The 6597-nt window shown below is 41.0% G+C and overlaps 1 long non-coding RNA gene across 1 annotated transcript; it reads left to right on the forward strand.

The window, feature by feature from the left end:
* The first annotated feature begins 5307 nt into the window (after window positions 1-5307).
* On the forward strand, window positions 5308-5647 carry LOC118559377. Its single transcript, XR_004928806.1, has 2 exons — window positions 5308-5357; window positions 5433-5647. It is a non-coding gene; the product is annotated as an uncharacterized LOC118559377 (long non-coding RNA).
* Window positions 5648-6597: the final 950 nt, after the last annotated feature.

Here is a 6597-nt window from a genome sequence, read left to right on the forward strand (position 1 = left end):
CGAGATATTTTGGAGCTCTCCAGTTCATTGGGTATAGAGGTTGGTCTGATTTCAATAGACCAAGAAAAGGCTTTTGACCGGGTTGAACACCAGTACTTGTGGCAGACTCTCGCTGCTTTTGGGTTCAACCATGGTTTCATAGCCATGGTCCGAGCTCTCTATAGTGACATTGCGAGTGTTCTGAAAATTAACGGTGGGCTGAGTGCACCATTTGGGATCCAGAGAGGGGTAAGGCAGGGCTGCTCTCTCTCTGGGATGCTATATTCGGTAGCCATCGAGCCTCTGCTCCACAAACTTAGAGCTACACTTACAGGTGTGGTTTTCCCCCAGTGTCCCGTGTCTTTTAAACTGTCTGTGTACGCTGATGATCTCGTTGTTTTAGTTAATTCACAACGAGATATTGACATTTTAGCTGACACTGTGAAGGATTTTGGTTTTATCTCATCTGCCAGAGTGAACTGGGGTAAAAGCGAGGCTCTGATGGCGGGAGGGGAGCTGGGGGGCTGGCTCAGGCTGCCCGGTGGCCTAAAGTGGAAAAAAGGAGGTTTCAAATATCTTGGAGTCTTTCTGGGGGATGAGAACTACACAAATAAAAACTGGGACCTTGTCCTGGAGCAGGTCAAAGGTCGGCTGGGGAAGTGGAGGTGGCTACTCCCAAAAATGTCCTACAGAGGCCGAACCTTAATAGCCAATAACCTGGTCTCATCCTCCTTGTGGCACCGGCTGGCTTGTGTTGATCCTCCAGTTACTCTCCTGTCAAAAGTTCAGTCAGTTTTAGTTGATTTCATTTGGGACAAGTTGCACTGGGTCCCACAGGGTGTCCTGTTTTTACCTAAAGAGGAGGGGGGGCAGGGCCTGGTCCATCTGGCCAGCAGGGGCGCAGCTTTCCGCCTCCAGTTTATCCAGAGACTACTGACCGGACCAAAGGATACTCTGTGGAGACCCTTGTCCCGCTGCATTCTGCAGGGTTTTAAAGGCCTGGGTCAGGATTTTAATTTGTTTTTAATGAACGTACCGAACATGAGCACATCTACTCTGCCTGCTTTTTATAAAAGTGTTTTTAGAGTGTGGAACCTGCTGAGGAAAGAGAGGAGGGGGCAGGTGGACTCCCTGTACTGGATCCTCCAGGAGCCGGTCCTTTGGGGGACCCGTCTGGACCTTCCCAGTTGGGCAGGTCAGAGTCTGTCTACAAGACTGCAGACTGCGGGGATTGTTACTCTGGGGCAGGTGGTGGCGCTGACTGGACCCCGGATGGACGATCCCTCTGGACTCGCTGCCCGGCTGGGACTGACGTCAGTGAGGGTCACACAGAAACTCACAGAACACTGGAAACAGAGACTCACAGGACACGAACGCCTGCTTCTAAACTCCGCTTCCAATCAAACAGTGACTGATGACCATCCTTTTCCTGCCATTTCCCTGTCACCGGATTTTAAAGACTGCTCTGGGATTTTAATGGAATATACACACCTCGCACCACTGGATGGTACCACAGGAAAAACATTTTACCGAATATTGGTGAAAGCAATTAACCAGAAAAAACTAGACAAGAGACCTGACACGCCATGGAGGAGATATCTGCAGCTGGCTCCTGCAGTCAGACCTGAGTGGAGGTCCTTCTACAAACCTCCACTCTCAAAAAGACATGCAGACATCCATTGGAGAGTCCTCCATGGGGTTATTGCAGTGAACTCTTTTGTGTCCACTATAAACCCAGCAGTAGAAGGCAAGTGTCCCTACTGCGACAAAAGAGAAACCGTGTTTCACTGTTTTTATGAGTGTCTTCGTCTTTTACCTTTGTTTCTGTTTTTACAATCTGTTTTCACCAAATGTGGAGAGGTTTTTACCAAGCAGTTATTTATTCTAGGTTTTAAATACACACGCCAGCACAAGAACAAGTGCCAGCTTTTAAACTTTGTTTTAGGGCAGGCCAAGATGGCGGTGTATTTTAGCCGGAGGAGGAAGGTGGAGGATGGTTTTACTGTTGAACCTGTCACTGTGTGTACAAATATGATGAAGTCCAGACTCCTTATTGATTTTAATTATTACAAAGCAGCAGGAGATCTGGACTCATTCCAGCAGGTTTGGTGTTTTAATCAGGTGTTATGTTGGGTGGAAAACCACACACTGCAGTTTGGAGATGTGCTCATGTGAATTAAGTATTTATTTATTCATTTATTTATTTACTCTGAGGAGTAAGGTTGTATAAATATGTCATGATCAAATGATTGTTTGGAAATGAACGGAAAATAAAGTTGATTTAAAAATCAAAAAAAAAAAAAAAATCTCTCTCTCTCTCTCTCTCTCTCTCTCTCTCTCTCTCTCTCTCTCTCTCTCTCTCTCTCTCTCTCTCTCTCTCTCTCTCTCTCTCTCTCTCTCTCTCTATATATATATATATATATATATATATATATATATATATATATATATATATATATATATTCTTTTTATCCAAAAAGCACAGACAGACAGGGGGGGCAGGCGAACTCGTTTACTCACAGACAGGCTGGGGTCAGAAACACGGAAAGGCAATCCAGATCTCTGAGGCTGACAGGCAGAACCCAGGCAGGCAGACAAATCCAAAGGGGCAGACTGGTTTCCAAAAACAGAGGCAGAAACAGGTCGAGAGGCAGACAGGCAGACAGGAATTCAAAAACAAGGCTGGAATCGCTCACCGTATGGCCAGAGACGTTCTGGCACTGGAGGCTGCGAGGAGCAGAGCTTTTAAGCAGCTAGGGCGGAGAAAAACACAGGTGTGCTGATTGCAATCAGCAGCTCCAGTGCCAGAAACGTTACAACTTATTGTCGTTACAGTATAATCAAGCATTTACCAAATGAGTCATAACAAACTAGCAAATGCGGGGTTTTCTACTGCAATAGTTTATGGGTGAACTCTTAAAAGAGTTCAAAAGGGTAATTGTGGACTGTATTAACTTTGATCCGTTTTTAATACACATTTATGAAGGTTTAACATTGATTTTAATATGCAATTTACGAGCAAAAGTATCAGGAGAGAGTTTTCAAGGCCAGTTCCTAGGCAGTGGGAAAGAACGACTCCAGTTCACACGCAGCAGGAGAAAACAACAAGAGAAGATAGTTATTAGGGAGTAAGATAGCGATAAGGTGTGTGCGTCATTTATTGTGTGACTTTGTATAATCTATTTTTTCCAAAATGTATAAAATTAGCCTAAACGGGGAGGAGAGAGAGAGTTGTTGCCCGCAGTTGCCAGGTATATCTTATCTCCCCTTTGCAAAGGTGAAATGGAATTCTGCGTCCTGGCTGAGTTATTATTTTAAGTCCTGCACAACCAATTAACGAACCCGGAGAAGCAAGACGGCTTCAACACCCTCTAGATGAAGATCTTGTTAAACTTAAGAGAAGTATTGTGGGTGCAAAATAGGAAAATACAAGTCAGAATTGGTGAAGTTATATCAGGAAAATATATAGTAGAAAATGGAACTCCTCAGGGGAGGATTATAAATCCGTTATTGTTTTCAATTATGATAAATGATGTATTTAAAGATATTGGAAAAGGAATGGGGTGTTTACTTTTTGCAGATGATGGAGCTGTTTGGAAAACAGGGGAAAATGTAGATTTCATTGTAAATAAATTACAAGAGGTTATTATTGAAATAGAGAACTGGGCGTTGCAATGGGGATTTAAGTTTTCAGTTGAAAAAACAACGTAATGATATTTAATCAGAAAAAAATAAACAAGGAAATAAAATTAAAACTATATAACCAAGATTTAGAGCAAGTGTATAAAGTTTTCAGGACTATGGTTTGATGAAAAACTAAAATGCAATATACATATTCAAAAAGTTGTTGATAAATGTAAGAAAATCTTAAATATTTTGAGATGCTTGGCTGGCAGTGACTGGGGAGCAGATAGGCAATCACTAAAACAGATTTATACAGGTATGATTAGATCTAACATAGACTTTGGATGTATGGTTTACGGTTCAGCAGCTAAAACACATCTGGCTAAATTAGACATTATCCAAGATCAGGCATTAAGATTATTTACTGGAGCATATTAAACCACACCAACAGCAGCAATAGAAGTAGAATTGGGAGAAATGCCATTAGATTTAAGAAGAAAACAAGAAATAAATTATTGGCTGAATTTAAAAGGCAATAAATTACATCATCCAACTGTGGTAATTTTAAATCCATGTTGGGAAAAAGAAAAGAAAGAAATGAGGTGTTTTGAATGGACAATCAAAAAGAAAAGAAAATAATTTAAAAGAAATTACTCAAACAATACCTATATCAATTATACCACCATGGATTTTACCAGAAGCGACAGTAGATATGACAATGGAAAAGAAACAAGTTAGTTATTCAGTACAGTTACATCTAAACAAATAATATATTTACATTTATACAGATGCATCAAAAATAAATGGAAAAATAGGAATAGCATTTGTAGTACCAGAATTCAATATAAGAATGGGAAAATGAATTGCAGACGGGTTATCAGTATACACAGGAGAAATGTTGGCAATATTATTAGCTTTACAATGGGTAGAAGACATAAAACCATTAAAAACAGTAATTTGTTCAGATTCAAGCTCTGTATTAAGTTTAAATTGCAAGAAATCAGACAGTAGGATAGAAATTTTATTAGAAATATTTCATACATTATTCAGAATTCAAAATATGGCTTTAATAGTTATATTTGTGTGGGTTCCAGCACATATTGGGGTAGAAGGAAATGAGAGGGCAGATAAATTGGCAAAGAGGGCGATTCAAAATCCTATAAGTTTTACCATTAAAACAAGTAAATCTGAGGGAAAGAGAAACTCGTGGAAAAATGGCAAAAAAGGTGGGATGAAGAAAAAACAGGAAGATGGTTTTATAAAATTCAAAAGACAGTAAGAGAAAGAAGAAATGGAAGACGAAATACAGGAATTAATTATACATAATACCGGCAAATGTGATTATTGTGGAAAATATGAAACAGTAGAACATGTTATATTAGAATGCAATAAATACTAAAGAGAGAGAAGATATATAGGGAAAAAGTTTAAATGTATTAAAGAAAAGTGTTAAGGTTAGACAGAACGGACCCACACGCAACCACTCAGAAAAAACGGTTTCTTTTAATTAGAGCAGTAAAGGGTTTAAGTACAGCGGGGAGTACGGTTCTCCAGGGGGGAGGGCGCAGGAACGTGGATGGAAAGCGCGGACCAGAGGGACTAACCCAGGCGACCCGGGAACGACTGACTCGAGACCCAGAGGAGGGCACCGGCCGGCCGGCGAGCAACCAACTGGGAAGTGGATGGTGAGCCGCAGTGGCAGCATCCGGGAGGGGAGAATCGGTCGCGAGCCCAGCTGGCTGAAGATCAGCAAGGTGAGTGAACCTGAAAGGAAACACAGAAAAGGGATTAGCGCAAGGGAGAAACACCAGGGAAATATTTTTGTCTAGACGCAGGGAGCTCTAGGAGAATCAGCGGCACCAGGATGAATGCAGCAGACGATCCAGTGATGAGTGGTGAGATCGACCGGCTTTTTATCTTGCGTGTGATGAAGATGATGAGTCTCAGGTGTGAAGGTGGCAGAAGGCGGTGGCTTGGCGGAGGATGGTTCCAGAACGCAGGGAAGAGAACCGTAGGGAGGGGCGAGACATAGGGCCAAAGAAAATAACACAGAACATGCTGAGATAAACAGAAAGAAAACAGGACACTCACCCCTGCTGTGCTGCCACCGTAACAGAAAAGGTTAATTTATTAGATATTTTAAGGAAGCATTTGGGGAGTAAACATACAAATAGTTATTCAATATTTAAAGAAAACTAAATTATATCATATAATTTAATTATAGAAGGAGTGAATTATATAAATGAGTAGAATATTTTTATATATATATATATATATATATATATATATATATATATATATATATATATATATATATATATATATATATATATATATAGATAGATAGATAGATAGATAGATAGATAGATATAGGGGTTGGACAATGAAACTGAAACACCTCTCATTTTAGTGTGGGAGGTTTCGTGGCTAAATTGGACCAGCTTGGTGGCCAATCTTCATTAATTGCACATTGAACCAATAAGAGCAGAGTGTGAAGGTCCAATTAGCAGGGTAAGAGCATCGTTTTACTCAAAATATTGCAATGCACACAACATTATGGGTGACATACCAGAGTTTAAAAGAGGACAGCAAGTCTTTGTGATGTATCAAGAGCCACAGTATCCAGGGTAATGTCAGCATACCACCAAGAAGGACGAACCACATCCAACAGGATTAACTGTGGACGCAAGATGAAGCTGTCTGAAAGGGATGTTCGGGTTCTAACCCGGATTGTATCCAAAAAACATAAAACCACGGCTCCCCAAATCACGGCAGAATTAAATGTGCACATCAACTCTCCTGTTTCCACCAAAACTGTCCGTCTGGAGCTCCACAGGGTCAATATACACGGCCGGGCTGCTATAGCCAAACCTTTGGTCACTCGTGCCAATGCTAAACGTTGGTTTCAATGGTGCAAGGAGCGCAAATCTTGGGCTGTGGACAATTTGAAACATTTATTGTTCTCTGATAAGTCCACCTTTACTGTTTTCCCCA

This window comes from Fundulus heteroclitus, unplaced genomic scaffold (genome assembly GCF_011125445.2).
Source record: "Fundulus heteroclitus isolate FHET01 unplaced genomic scaffold, MU-UCD_Fhet_4.1 scaffold_28, whole genome shotgun sequence".
NCBI lineage: Eukaryota > Metazoa > Chordata > Actinopteri > Cyprinodontiformes > Fundulidae > Fundulus > Fundulus heteroclitus.